The sequence below is a fragment of the Sesamum indicum genome, linkage group LG13, assembly GCF_026168435.1.
Source record: "Sesamum indicum cultivar Baizhima isolate 11 linkage group LG13, ASM2616843v1, whole genome shotgun sequence".
Lineage (NCBI taxonomy): Eukaryota > Viridiplantae > Streptophyta > Magnoliopsida > Lamiales > Pedaliaceae > Sesamum > Sesamum indicum.
In genome coordinates, this window is record NC_142669.1 from 12418370 (window position 1) to 12434941 (window position 16572).

The 16572-nt window shown below is 33.6% G+C and overlaps 1 pseudogene; it reads left to right on the top strand.

The window, feature by feature from the left end:
* The first annotated feature begins 13547 nt into the window (after positions 1 to 13547).
* On the top strand, positions 13548 to 15642 carry LOC105177043 (2-methylpropanoate--CoA ligase CCL4 pseudogene; annotated as a pseudogene).
* The last annotated feature ends 930 nt before the right edge of the window (positions 15643 to 16572 follow it).

A 16572-nucleotide genomic window follows, 5' to 3' on the forward strand; every position in this document is an offset into this window, starting at 1 on the left:
TACATATCAGTTTAAGGGGTTTTGGTGGGGGATGGCGGCGCAAGTGGAGATGAGGGTTGACTATATGGAATGTGAGGTGGAAAACCCAAATGGGAGAGGGTTGTCGATAGCGAGGGGTAGGAAGAGGAGGCTGCGAGCTGTTGTTGAATGTCAAAACCACTGCCATTAGGGAGTCATGATGTTGCTCCATGGAAGCATGAATCTCGAAAAGGAGCTCGCCGAGTGAGAGTACGGTTTCTTCAAGGGCTTGGGTGGATTTGAAAGGCATGGTCGGATAATAAAATCAAAATGTCAGAGGTTAAATTCGACGATGATTCCCAATTAGAGCAATAAGGCTCCAAAAATAAGAGAGTAGAAAAGAGGATATTTTTATGTTAAGATGATTTGCCCTTTTTAATTACTTCACAACGTTAAATACACTGGTGTACTAATTCATAACAGTCCTTTGTGATCTATACACAATTGTCCAAATCTAGTGTGACTTCTTCTTCCTTAGCTAATTTGTTGATAACCAAATGGGCCTAATTACATATGAAAAATCTTTGCAGTAATAGTCCAGTAGCTTAATGGGCTCTTAGGTGCAACTTTTGGGCCAATCAGACTTTGGACTATTTCTCATTTCTTTATCTTTATGCCCAATGGAAGAAGGGGCCGAATAATCTAGCTTAATGGGTTTACCTGTTGTGAAGATTAATGCATGCAAAAAGACTACGGGTTGTATTGAAACGATGATATTGAGTTAGAGTCTTGCAAGTTTTGTGGGGATCCAAGGCACAAACCAACCAAGGCATTATAATCCCCAATGCAAAAAGTCCATCTATGCAGTATCGAGGTATTTCCATTGACTCCACACTTGCAGAGGTTATACGCTTCACTTACGACGATCAAGCGCATGACGTGATATGCTAATCATCAAAAGGATGAGGGCTTAATTTGTCATCCTTGAGATGTTTAGGCTTGAAAACATTTTAATTGAAATTGTGTTTCAATGGATTTATAGCACACGTGGCAATATGAGAGGACTTACGTGGTTTTGACATATTGAGTATTGGTTAATTTAATCAAAACTTTGGTTAATTTGACATATTGAATATTGAACCATTAGTAAAAAACAAAAATAATAATAATAATAATTTGATTCTATATATCATCAAAATTATCAACTTAAAAAATCCTATATCTAATAAACTTAATTATTTATATAGATATAGATATATATATTAATCATTATTTGTTATATTTTTGTATGCACTAATAAAAAAAATTAATACCAAAATTTGAATAAATATTAGGAAAATGTATTATTTTAGTCCGCTAAGTATGCCTAATTTTAATTTTATTTCGATAACTATGTCTATTTTTGTTTAAGTCCAGTAAATTACAAAATTGCTTACTTTTAGTCCTCTGGTAGATTTTCGGACAATTTTATCCGTATGCAATTTTTGAAAGGCAGTTTTAGACCATATGCACTCATAGGGGTAAAATTGTTCAAAAATTTGTCAGAGGACTGAAAGTAAGTAATTTCGTAAATTACTGGATCTAAACAAAAATCGACATAGTTATCAAACTAAAATTAAAATTAGACATATTTAGCGGACTAAAATAATATTTTTCTCCAAATATTAATATTGAATACCAAATCAAAATTTGAGTTGAATGTTGTACAAAAAAAATTTATTCAGATCTGGTTAGGGCTATAGCAGACACGCCTACTTTCTACCACCAGCTTTTGCAGGCACAAATCCTTCACCATAAATGCTACTTTCCCTCCTTTACCCCAAATCCTCACCTATTGATACCAACGATGGATTCACTCTTTGTCGGACACATCAATGGCAGTTCACCATAAACTGTCGCCAACCCATATATATATATATATAGATAGATATGACCGAGATTAATATGATTTATTTCTCGTTATATAGTAAATAAGTAAATTATCTCTTTATGATAAAAATATAGCAATATACCTTGTTATACTTTTTATAGTGAAGCAATTATAAATATATTTTCGTTGTTTGAAAAAATACAAACACCCCCCTAATGTTTGATGAAACTTTGTAATCCTTGGATGGAAGTATAGAATTGTCAATTTTTTTCTTACAGTATTTTTTTATTTATTTTTTAAAAAACTAAAAACTTATAAAAAATTGAGACAAGGTGGATGGAAAAATTATAAAAATTATAAAAAAAATTATCCACCTAATCCATAAAAAAATTAAAATAAATTTAAAAAATAAATAAAATTATAATGTTTAATCCACAAGGACATTTTGGTCAGTTTACAACACAAAATGTATGAAAATCTTACGGATTGAGTTAATTGTTAGATGATCGTTAAAATCATATGAGTATTTATAATTATGCTAAATTTTAGGAGAGATCGTTGTAATTTACCCTTATTATTAGATGAGTCAAACTGATATACTTTTTACTGGAATGAAATTGATAATTATATCTTTAATTAACTTAACTTATTAGTCATGTCATCGTATTAATGCATTAAGAAGAAAATATATTACTAATTTGTGATGTAAATAATTAAAAAAACTGCATACATGTATATATTATCTATACTAATAAAAAAAAATCCCATTTTTACTCACAAATAATGATTACTTACACCACAACACTAATTTTTCAAATTACCAAAAATATCCCTTATATATTTTTCAACCGCCCCTACTCAAATTCTTCTTCCCATCTATATATTTATACAAATATAAAAAAGAAAAAATCTTTTTCACTTACAAATAGCAGTTTATGACACCACGACATCAATTTTTTTTTTTGTATAAATGATATCCGTAAGTTAATTTTCTTTTATTTACTTATTTATTTATTTTTAAATATGATACGTTAAGTTTATATATTTTATTTTTGTGTATCATATATTTTAAAATATAAAAATTTTATTTATTATATACACACAGAGATCACGTCCCATAATAGCCAGTACTATTGGAATTGGTACAAACAAAAATGTTTTCACATTTCCACTATTCAAAATTGAAAAGTAAAATTAAAACCAAACTGAATAAGGACTAATCAATTAATGTCCAATCACTTAATTTTATTATTTTTCTATTTATTGAAATTTTGCTCCAACTATATAATATCTGTATGCACCCCATCCAATTAATGATGCCAATTAGTATGCATCTCTATTTATAGATGTCCTAAAATGTTTGTGTTATGAAGAAGGCATTTATTGTTTACACATGTGATGCAATTAAATCACTATTATTGCCATAAGGTGAATTATAGTGATTTTTATTGATATTTGGTATAATTATATATATTTAAAAAATTATAAGTACACTGATCATTTTGACATCCGTCTAATACCAAGCTCATTTCGTTAGTCTTTGTAATTTCCATCAAATTCTAATTTTTTATATATTTTTTGAGAAAAAAAAATATCAACAAGGGCAAAATAGTAATTTCTACCTCATCATTTAGGGATTACATGCTTCTTTTATGTTTAAGGGATCACTTGTAATGTTTTTATATAGCCAAAAAATATTTATAATCATGTCAAATTTTTTAAAAGGTAACTGTAATTTATCTTTAACAATAACAAGAAAAGATATTTACACAAGTACCGATACGGGAAAATCTAGCCCCAATTCGGTTTGGGCGAACCTGAACCAATCATAGGGTAAGCGCAATACACTTGTCATTTGATTGGTGTACAGTACAGAAAAAATGACCAATCACAGCAAGTATGATATATTTATTTTGTGATTGATTTGATTCGATAAGACGCGGCCGAAAAAAGAACACGATGCTTGCTCATCCTCTTGAATTGCACCTTATAAAGTTCAATTATCACGAAAAGGTAGCAAATAAAATTCACAACTACCAAAGAGGGCGAAGAAGTGAAGTGTGGCATTTATGGGGCACTCTAATTTGAATGTTGCATCTCCAGCTTCCAAGCTATACAGCCCAACTGTTAACGTGGATCGGGAAAGGGTGGTGTGGGGGCAACCAAGCCCTGCCGACAAATACATGTTTGATTCGGTGTATGGATGAATGAGGGTACATTACCTATTAAAGTTATAAAAGAATATATTATATTGAGGTTTAAGATAATTATAAAATATTTTTATTGGAGTTAACATTACTTTTAGTTTTCTTGAAATTTATAAAATAGTGAAACGAATGTCTATCGAAAATTAAGGTGTATAGTAGGTGGGGTCGGCTCAGGATCGACACAGATCAGTTCGAAAAAGCCCAGCTCAAAACCAACCCACTACTGTTCATGACATGTCTTAGAGTGGTCATGGGCTTTTAATTGGGCCACAATTGAGTCCATTTATAAATTTAGGCCCAGTTGATGAACCGGCCCAATTGAGGCCTCGACTAGGACCGAACCCGGCCCAGATGTGGCTATTTTATTTTTATTTTTTTATGAAATAGAGGTTTTTTTTATAACAATTACTTAAGTTTATGGGTGTACTATGGAGTAAAATAAATAATAAATTAAATTATATAAAAAATTATAACTAGAAAAAATAATAATTAAGATTATATAATGAAATTAAATAATAATTTCAAAAACAAGCTTACAATAATAAACTTAAATGATACTAAACTTTTGAAAAAATTAACAAAAAGTATTAATGAATAAAGTAATGAAAATTTAGAAATAGAATAATAAAAATAACAATTTTTAAAATTTCAAAAGTATAAAACTGTTACTAGAATAGTTAGGTTAAGAGAATAAAATGAAGTTTATATGCCATACATTATTATTAGAAAAAAAATAGCCCAACAGCCCTGCTCAAGATCAGTTGGTCCTAGGTCACTTGGTTAGGCTGATTCCAACTATCAATACCTAGTACCAGCTCAGAAATCGGTTTGATCCCAAAAAGGTTTGGACCAATCCGACCCATTTTTTGTTAATTCGATTTGGTCCTCAATTGGACTAGTCCAACTTAGTCCACTGCGGATCTTGAGTCGAAAACGTGTAAAAGTGCAAAACTACTCTCACGTTATCCTATAAAAAGAAAGCTAAAAATGTCAGATTTTTGGAAAGACTGAAAACCCCTCATAAAATTGGCTCCAAAAGCAGCAACTTTTCTCTCTCTCTCTCTGTATATATATATAAACACAAGAATAAAAAAAGGTTCTTTACACGAACTGAAGACATCTTACAAACCCGTTTGTCTTCCTCTCTTCCTCTACTTTTCACGTCATTGTGATAAACTTTTATTGGAGACGAAAATTTAGGATGGACAAAAGTGGTCGCAATAGCTGTCCCAAATTTGGATGGTTTTGTAATGAATTTTACTATTTTTTGACGAAATTCCTTCCATAGATGGAGGAATTGCACAATCCATCGTGAAAAAGAATAAGCCATGGCAAATTCTATTGGAAAAAAGGTTGGTGAAAATGTGTTTTGTCGCTAAATATTGGAATGGATAATTTATTTTTATTGGTGAAATTTTGGAATGGTATTTGTAATACTCGTGCTTGAATTTTGGAACTATTTTTTTTTAAATTGGGATCACTTTAGGAACAATTTTTGGAACTGTAATTTGCAATGAGTTAGTGAATTAGGAACACGTTTGTCGAACTGTTTTATTAATAACATTAGGAACAACTTATATAATTTGAAACACATATTAGATACTGATTAATAATTGTATTTGGAACGGCTATGCATTAATTTGGAACGGTTCATCCAATTTAGGAATACTTTTTTGGGACGTCCTTTGTAACGATTTTTGGAACGGGTTCTGTTAAAATTTGTAACATTTTCTTTAGCATTAATAAAATTGTTCCTAATTTTTGAATTTTATAATTTTTTATAATTTATTAATATATTTAATAAATTTGAATAAATAAATAAATTTATACATTTTAGTAAATTTTCATATATAATTAAATTAATATAATGAAATTTTAATTAAATTTATCTATAAATTTATTAATTAAATAAATATAAAATAATGAAATTTAATAAATATTATGAAACATGAGTAGTTAAAAACATATTATATTAATATGAAAAAGTATAAAATTACAAAAATGTAAAAACAATTATCTCGATCGTGGGGTCTGTCGGAGGCGGTGCTGCACTTGACGAGGAGGCTCGCATGTCCCTCATCATGGCCATCATGTGGGCATCATCTTCTTGAGGCGACCAATACGGTCCCATGGCCGGGTATGGCGGTGGCCATGGGGGATGGCGATAGTGATGTGAATGTGTGACTTGTGACGTGCGCCTCAGAACCAAGGCCGAATACTCGGTCTTTTTTCTTGCCCCCGATTGCAGCCAACCATATTTGCTGTTCCGTCATTGCCGCCGAAGCCTCGAATTCGGCGGGGGCATCAAGGTTGTCGGCCGTGGACTGAGGCTGATGATCCTCTAGTATTTTCTGAAACGTCTCCTGCAAATCAAACAAAATTTTTAGTACTTTTATTAAATAAAGAATTAATTATAAAGAAAATAATATTAATAATTTAACTACTTACCACCACGTCCGCTACCCTCGGCCCGCTCCAACCCCCGTCCTCTTTCTTCCTGTAGCAGCACTCGATTAATTTCATTTGTTTGGGCAGCCATCCCAAGCTCCGTAGGTGGTCAAAGGGATGCTTCTCTAATCTGGGAAGCATCTGACGGTACTGATGGAAGTGGCGGGCCACGACTACTGCTGCGACCAAGACCACGCGATAGAGGCGGCGTAGCACTCGACATTATCTACACAGATTATATAAAAGTATTAGTCTAATTTTTTGGATTATTGACATTAATATATTAATAAAAAGGAATATATTAATTTTTTTATTATTATGTAAAAATATTAATATTGGTAAAATTGATCTAAATTAATTTTGTGATTATTCACATTATTATGTAAAAATGTTAGTATATATTGGGAATATTGTTCTAATTTATTTTTATTTTTTTTATTATGTAAAAATGTTAATATTTGAAAAACTGATCTAAATTAAATTTGTGATTATGTACATTATTATGTAAAAAAATATTAGTATATATTGGGAATATTATTCTAATTTGTTTTAATTTTTTTATTATTATATAATAATATTAATATTTGAGAAATTGGTCTAAATTAATTTTGTGATTATGTACATTATTATGTAAAAGTATTAGTATATATTGGGAATATTGTTCCAATATTTTATAATTATTTTGATTTATTATGTAGAAATTTATTAATATGAATATTTTATAATATTTTGCAAATTGCTTTAAATTAATTTTACGATTAATTTAGACTATTATGTAAAATATATTATTTGGAATATTGTTCCAAACTTTTATTAATTTTTTTTATTATTATATAAAAATTTATTAATGTGAATAATGTTCCAATTTTTGTGATTATTTACATTTTTTAGTGTATTATTGTCAATATTGCATAAATTGTTCCAAAATTCTTTATTAATGTGATTATTATGTAAAATTTTATTAAATTGCCTAAATTACAGAAATTTGTATATATTACACATAAATTGCATAAATTTAAAATAAATTGCATAAATTACACATACATAGCATAAATTACAAACAAATTGCATAGAAGTTGCATAAATATATTAAATTATATAAATTACACATAAATCGCATAAATTACAAATAATTCCATAAATTACACACAAATGTTTTCAAAATATATTTTCTGAAAATATTTTGTGATAAAATGGAGGGGGATGGGTTGAAGCAGAAATGGACGGCGGGGGGGGGGGGGTTTGAAGTAGAAATAGGGGGAGGAAGAGCGGCTTACCGATAGAGGCAGCGGCGGATGGTGTAGGGAGTGGAGGGAATACCAAAGGTTGCGTAGGGGGAGAGGAAAAAAGGAGGAAGAAAGAAGGAGAGGAAAAAATTTGCTAAGTGTTGTATATATATTATTTTTGGAATGGTCATTCTTAAATAATCCATTCCTAAGTCCCTTCTTAAGGAAAAAAACGACATCGTTTTTTGTTGACAAGCATATATTAACAAATCGCTCCTATATAGTAATCGTTCTAAAATACCATTCCAAATGAATCAAAATGGTGTCGTTTTTTTTATGATCTTAACAAGGTTGTTCTTAAATACAACAAACTGTTCCTAATAGTGTCTCACAATGAATTTTCAAAAAATTAAGAAAAATAAAAAATATAGAAAAAACCATCCCAAACATGTTAATGATAAGAAAAAAGTAAACCAACAAGTAATTATGGGCAATTCAAAACATATAATATTACGAATAAAATTGATAAATATTCAAAAGATCAAGTATATTTGTATGTAAAGAATTATTAGTCTTACATAGATGTAAATAACATCTTATACTATTGTATTAGATCGCCTAATCAAACTGTTAAAATTTTAATCGAACCGTTGAATATTATTAAATCGACAAAATACTACATTCGATGATGTTTCAAATATTTTTATTATACGGATGCTGAGATATCGTATCTGATACACAATTAATGATGTTGAAAATGATGCAACTGTCCATCGGGCCGTTTGATTTTAGACCGGACCGCTAGATATGTTCATATATGGTAAGTATTTGTACATTTAAATTTAGAATTAATCAGGGTCTCGGATGTAGAAATATACTAATCAGGAACAAATCGAGCAAGTTATGGACATTCTTAGGCATGACTCAAGAATACATTTAGAACGGGTCTAATAGAATATTTTAGGAACAGATATATCGACACATTTAGGAATGGGTTTTGATAATTTCACCTTTTGGAATGGTGAAAAATAAAAAATCATTTCTAAATTAATTTTTCCTCCATTTTTCCTTTTGGCGCGTAATTAAATTTATTAGAACAGCTATAGGAACGGTCAAAATTAATTGCCCATTCCTAAGTTTTGTTTTTCCCTCTCTTTTTTTAAGTATTAGTCACATTTAGGATCGGTTGTAGGAACGAACTTACAATTTTTTACTGTTCCTAAATAGAAAAATGTTATGCGTTGGAACGGTCTTGAAATGGTATTGGAAATTTTGATCGTGCCACAATGTAAAAATATTTTTGTTTTGTATTAAATATCAGTCACATTTAGGAATGGTTTAGCAATTTTAAACTGTTCCTAATTAGAAAAATATTGTGTTATGTTTTAAATAAAATTAAGTTTGAAAATTATACTTCTATATGTTTGAAAACTATAGACCAACAAGTTTGAAATTAATACTTCTACTATTTTTAAAAAATACGTACACAAACGCTAAATAATGTTGATCATAATTACTGTCTTCTTCAGTTTCATATTCCTTGTCAAAGCTATCTTCGTCGGAGTCGTCATTAGATTCACAATCCACCGATTGGGATGTACCTGCTCCTTGTTAATTAGCAACAAAAAGATCAACGACTAATTGAATACCATTTAGGTCATGCAGGTCATAATTGTGGTTGTCCGTCGTTACTTGTGGAGTAGGTATTGCCTCATCCTTTTAAAACGCAACTTCTGTCCACCGCGAGTCATCGATGACTTTTCTAGCTCTTGTTTTGCAGACAACCATTCAATCCACTTTATCTCTCTTCATGCTAGGGTACTTCGTGTAGTAGACTTGTATTGTTTCCTGTGCCAGGATGAATGGTTCGTTCTTTTGGTATAATTTTTTAAAGTTTACATCAATGAGGTGATAACGAGGATGTACCTTCGTACCTCTCACGAGGTCAACCCAGCGACATTTAAACAGAGCGATCTATATGTTTGGAATAAGTGGATAATCCAACTGAATTATCTCTTCGATAATCCCATAGAAGTCGCAGTCCAAGTCGGTACATGATGAGCTTTTGACACACACCTCTCACTTCATAGTTAACTTGCCTGCGCTGTGCACCTCAGTGTAGAAATTATAGTCATTTACAAAGTAGCATGGGAATGTTGTGACCTAAGCTGTAGGTACCCAATAGTGCAACTTTAAAAGTTCGTTGTCTATGTAATTCAATTTGCATTTAACCTATGTTGAGAATATTAGAGAAATCATATATTGACAAATTACGGTTGACACAATTTAAAACACACAACTTACACGACGTTTGAACCAAATCTTGAATTGAGACGCTACTAGCTCATCAATAATAGGGTCCTCCGCATGATGGTGTGCATAAAGTTCATTCAAAAAGGACCTGTTCACATGCATATGTTAAAAGTCCAAAATAATAATTAATGTGAATATACTATATCGGCAAAATTTACACTTACTTATAGTATGGTGTGATTACTTCACAGTTGGTCAATATGTATGTCTCAATTATGTGGCGTTCTGATCCATTGAGATATCTCTTCTTTGATGCACCACTACCTTGATCAGGATAGCTGAAAAAAGACCGTTGGATACTAGTGTCGTTCATATAGAGGTCGTCAATTCTGCGTGGCCTGTTTCGTTTGCAGGGAATCTGGAACTCAAAGTAGTGAGAAGTGAACAGACTGATTTCTTCTACAAGGTAAGCCTGTACAATTGATGCCTTGATGTGCTTTGTTTTCCAGCTTTATTTTCAAACCTCGAAGAAATCTAATGACCGAAGAGATATTATAAATATAATGACAATAGAACTATTTCAAAAAAAGCCCTCATGTAACAATTACCTCTCAAATGGATACATCCACATATATTGCACAGGTCCTCCTATGCGCGCTTCATATGGCAGATGAATAATTAGGTGCTCCATTGAGTTGAAGAAAGCTGGAGGAAATATTTTCTCGAGCTTGAACACGATGATTGCGACACTAGCCTCCAATTCTTGTACTTTGTTCATGTAGCACCCCCTACTCGCTACATCTAATTATCACTTTTTCATACTTTCTATAATTAGAACTCATTCTATAAATAATTTCCAAAAGATAATAAATACCACCAAAAATTTATATTTACCTTACTAGATATCCTCATTACATAACCTCAAGGAAAGTAGTACCACAATTTTAAACACCAACCCGATAAGAGACTAGAATATTTAAAAACCAAACAGCCAAAAACTCCGACTTCAGATGTCACGACTGACCCACCTAATAAAGACAACGGCACAGCTCAAAGTCCAATATGGCTAGTCAATGTGCCTATCTCCTAAAAAGTATGTGGCAAGAAATGAGCTGCCTACTCAATAAGTATAACTACACATGCAACAATTCACGTACATGCAGTCACATCGACTAACAGTCATTCGTTATATAGCAACATCAAATATAAGCAGTAATACATACCCACAATTGTAAAACAACCCACGAAATAATATATGACGTTATCATTTATTAATTACGGGCCCTACTTACTCTAGTTGGAGTACATCAGTCAATAATTTCGCCGGCCATCATCATTTTATCGTCATATCATATATAGCACAGGATACCCATTATATGTGATATCCCCATACTCTTTTACTCCAACTGTGTAGCAATATCAGCACAATACATCACAACAAATATGGTATCCCCACACCACCCCAGTGTGTAGCTAACAGCATAGGATATTCCCCGCTGCCCGAAATACCGTGACCCATTATATGTGATATCCCCATACTCTTTTACTCCAACTGTGTAGCAATATCAGCACAATACATCACAATAAATATGGTATCCCCACACCACCCCAGTGTGTAGCTAACAGCATAGGATATTCTCTGCTGCCCGAAATACCACGGTACCCTACGGTATTTCCCGCTGCCCAGAATACCACGGTACCCGCTGCCCGGAATACCATGGTACCTAGCTTGATTCAGATATTTTCATATCACATCATCAATCAATCACATCATCATATATCATTGACTGTCTTCCCAACTGGGTAAGCATAATCTTTTATTTCAAGTTATGATCATCATTCTATTCTTTATAATAATTACTTCCGCAATAATAACTCCAAATTCGATTTCACACGACAATCAATTATACAATCATCACATAATCATATCCCGCATGTCCCTACATTACAATCACATAACACATAGTAATAATTTCACCGATATTATGGCAATTTAACAAATAATCCACAACTAATTATATAAACAATTAATATAGGAAAGCCACGTATATAAATATAAAGCCAAGTTCATGATCACATCCAAGGAACCAATATATATAATATATACAATAATACACATATAGCTATACATATAAATCAATTAGCTATACTTACCTTAAATCCCAAAATACTTCAAAACCTCATTTTCCCCCTTCAATAACATAATATTTCTTAAATATAATTTTCAAAATATTTCTATGAATTTTCTACTAATTTATCATTGCTATATAATTAAATTAAGCAACAATACATAGAATTACATATTTGGTTAATTCGATGGAATTGTATAAATTAGGTATAATAATAATTAAATATAACAAATCTAATAATTTAATTAACCAACTATATCATTATTATAGCAAATGTGATATTTACTTCGACACTTATTTAAATAGTCAAAATCATAAAATACTCCAGTTAAATAGTATATTGCTCAATATAATTAACATTTAATAAACGGAATAATTAAATAATATAATTATATAAATTAATAAAAATTAAAATATAAATTATGACCTTTCTGCTTCTTTCGCCCGCGAGAAATGCAAGTTTCTGAAATAGAAATTTACATATGTGTATGTTATATGTGTAATGAGAGAGAGGAGAGAGAAGTGAGGTCGCCGCCGCCCACTCTCATCCACTCTCTCTCTCATCATTATATATATGTATATATATCTATATTATCAGATATATGTTTATATATTACATTATTATATATATAATATTATTTTTATTATTTTACATATCTAACTAAATTTTTCTAAAATACCTATTACGTCCTTCCTAATTTTCTTAATTAATATAATTTGCTTCCAAATATTATAACGAACTCCAATTTAATTTGTTCAAATTTTATTATATTCTAAATTCAGTCTATAATTTATTTACTAATTAAATTTAAATTTCTAATAATTACCAATTAGTCTCCCAATTACGTGAAAAATTCTATGGATGTCACAATTCTCCCCTCCTAATAAAAATTTCATCCCCAAAATTTAACTAACTTACCCGCTCAATGGAATAAATATGGATACTTCTCTCTCATATGCTCCTCAACCTCCCAAGTCGCCTCCCTGAGGGAATGATGACTCTATCTTACTTTTACCATCGGTATATCCTTATTTCTCAATTTTCTTATGCTTCTATCCAAAATCTCTGTTGGCTCCTCCACATATGTCAACTTCTCAGAAATCTCTATCTTCGGATGACAAATAATGTGCCAAGGATAAATTACCCCTGTACTTTTAAAAATAAAGCAATTTACTCTTGTACTTTTAAAAATGAAGCAATTTACTCCCTATTTAATGAAATAAATTGTTTCATTTTAAAAAACATGAGAAGGTAACACAAAAAGATAAATTATTATTTATTCATAGAAAGTAATTTGCTCATCTATAGTAGGCTGCATGCATTTTTTCCCTTATTTGAACGATTCGAAGCAAAAATTATTATTCTTTCACTTTCCTAGCATATAACAAAACGAATCCTAATTTAATATATAACGGTCGCATGTATTAAATTTTCTACACACACCCGTTACCAGCAAACTCCGCCCTCATTCCCATCACTCATGGATCAATTGAAACCAAGTCCTCCCAACTCCAGCCCGCTGACGCCCCTCGGCTTCCTGGAGAGAGCTGCCACTGTTTATGCCGACTGTCCTTCCATCATTTACAACTCGACCACCTGCACATGGGCCGAAACCTATCACAGGTGCTTGAAGATGGCGTCTTCCATTTCATCTTTGGGCATCAGACGGGGCGATGTTGTTTCTGTGGTTGCCCCCAACATTCCCGCCATGTACGAACTCCATTTCGCCATCCCCATGGCCGGCGCCGTGCTCAACACCGTCAACCTCCGCCTCGATTCCCGCACGATCTCCGTTGTCCTCCGCCATGCCCAGTCGAAGCTAGTTTTCGTCGATTACCAGTCGGAATCTGTAGTACTTGAAGCTCTGTCTTTGTTCCCAGCTAATTCTGAGAGGCCTTTGATTGTCCTTATAGCAGATGATGGTGAATCTGGAATCCCGTCATCGAGAAGCGATATGTATGGAAACTACGAGAAGATGATTTTAAATGGTGATCCAAATTTCAATTGGGTTCGGCCGGAGAGTGAATTTGATCCCTTGACTTTGAATTACACCTCCGGCACCACCTCGTCGCCGAAAGGGGTCGTTCATAGCCACCGTGGAACTTTTGTCATGGCCTTGGATTCATTGATCGAATGGTCAATCCCGAAAGAGCCCGTTTATTTGTGGACTCTGCCAATGTTCCACTCCAACGGGTGGAGCTACACCTGGGGCATGGCGGCCTCCGGCGGAACCAATGTCTGTCTCCGTAAATTCGACGCCGCCGCAGTCTACGCCGCCATACGCAAATACAATGTGACCCACATGTGCGGCGCGCCGGTGGTGCTCAACATGCTGACGAATGTCCCCGATGGAAAGCCCCTGGAAAGGCCGGTCTACATTCTGACAGCAGGAGCGCCGCCGCCTGCGGCAGTTCTGTTGCGAACCGAGTCCCTCGGGTTTGTCGTCAGTCATGGATACGGGCTGACAGAAACGGGAGGGGTGGTGGTTTCCTGCACTTGGAAGAAGAAATGGAACAAATTTCCGGCGGAAGAGAAGGCCAGAATCAAAGCTCGACAGGGAGTCAGAACTCCAGGAATGGCAGAAGTTGATGTGATCAATCCCGAATCAGGGAAGAGCGTGAAACGAGATGGAAAAACTTTAGGCGAAATTGTACTGAGAGGAAGCTGTATAATGCTCGGATACCTTAAAAACCCGGAGGCCAACGCGAAAGCCATGAAAAATGGCTGGTTTTACACCGGCGACGTCGGGGTGATGCACCCCGACGGGTACCTGGAAATCAAGGACCGATCCAAGGACGTCATCATCAGTGGCGGGGAGAACCTGAGCAGCGTGGAGGTCGAATCGGTTCTGTACACGCACCCGGCGGTGAATGAGGCTGCGGTGGTGGCGCGGCCGGACGAATTCTGGGGCGAAACCCCGTGTGCCTTCCTGAGTTTGAAAGAAGGGGTGAAGGAGAAGCCAACGGAGAAGGAGGTGGTGGCATTTTGCCGGTCAAAACTGCCGCACTACATGGTGCCGAAGACGGTGGTGATCAAGGAGGAGCTGCCGAAAACTTCCACCGGAAAAATACAGAAGTTTGTACTCAAAGAGCTGGCCAACGCGATGGGATCCACCACGACGAGTCGGCTGTAGTGAGTAAATGCAGTTGTGTGTGTGTGCATGCTGGAATTACTTGTGTTATTAATGATCAACACCAAAACCAATACATGATTTTTTGAGTAATAATTCGACCAACTTTTACTTTACCAGTTTTTTTTTTTAATCTTTTCTTGGGATTGAACAGAATTGGCACATGTTGTATTACGAATTGAATTTTTTATTTCATTCAACTTATGTATAATTATGTGTATGTATTTACATAATTCGTTTTCTATAGAAAAAATGTAGGCATATAACATGTATGTATTAAATTAAATAATATAACAATCAAATTTAAAATAAAAAATTCAATTCACTCTCAAATTCTTCCCTTTCTTGTCCAACTTGTATAATGTATCAGAATGTGCTTTTGCATGATGTCATGGCCCAAAGGTAATACCCGTTCTTTATGCTCCATTCTCAAAATGCAACTTAACAGAATTATGACAACTAGAACAACTCCATATCCTAACCATTCTACCTCTTTTCAATCACCTCATTTTCTTTTATAAGTCAGCTAAATCGTAATTTGTTCACCTTATTACATGTATTTGGTGGAATAAATTCGAACTATGTAACCAAAAGTTTAGTAAAATCATGAGTGGATGCACATGAAATTAAATATAATAGAAATTTTGTCAAAATAGTTGAATATAACATATTGACTAGCAGCAATATTGATTAAGCTTGTAAGAATCTTATCACACAATTACCAACACATACAAGGGAAAAATGTAAACAACCCATTTATCATATAGGGTATATGCAGAAGTACACCCTCCTATGAAAAAAAAAAAACAAAATACCTCGCTTTCTTTTAATAATTGAGGCAATTTATCTCCTTAGAGGGGAGGGGTGTAGTACACGCGCCCCGCCTGTTATTATGCATGCTTTTTAAGAATAAAATGATTTTTATAAATATATATTAAATTATATAAAACATATAATCCCCACCTCTTTTCCAACAACCGCCCCATGCCTTCCCCTCCACCAGTCCCATCACCCGCACCCTCCCTTTCCTTGTTCTACCGCCGTCACCTCTTCCTCCCTTTAGCCAGCCCTGTCGCTAGCCCAACAACCCCATTCTTTCACCCCCATCGCCCCATCCCCGTTCGCCCACCCTCCATCTGTGGAAACCTTTTCCTCCTTCTTCCTTATGCTAATGACAATAAATAGAGAGAGAAGGCTCCGATGACATATCCATTGAGGAAGTAGGGGGTAACAACCATGCCCACCCCCTACTAGTAGCTACCGTTCATGAGAGGTTGAGAGCGAGAAATGGATGAGAAAGGGATTGATGTAATGTGCAAGAGGAGTCTGCCATAAGTAGTCGGAGGAAAA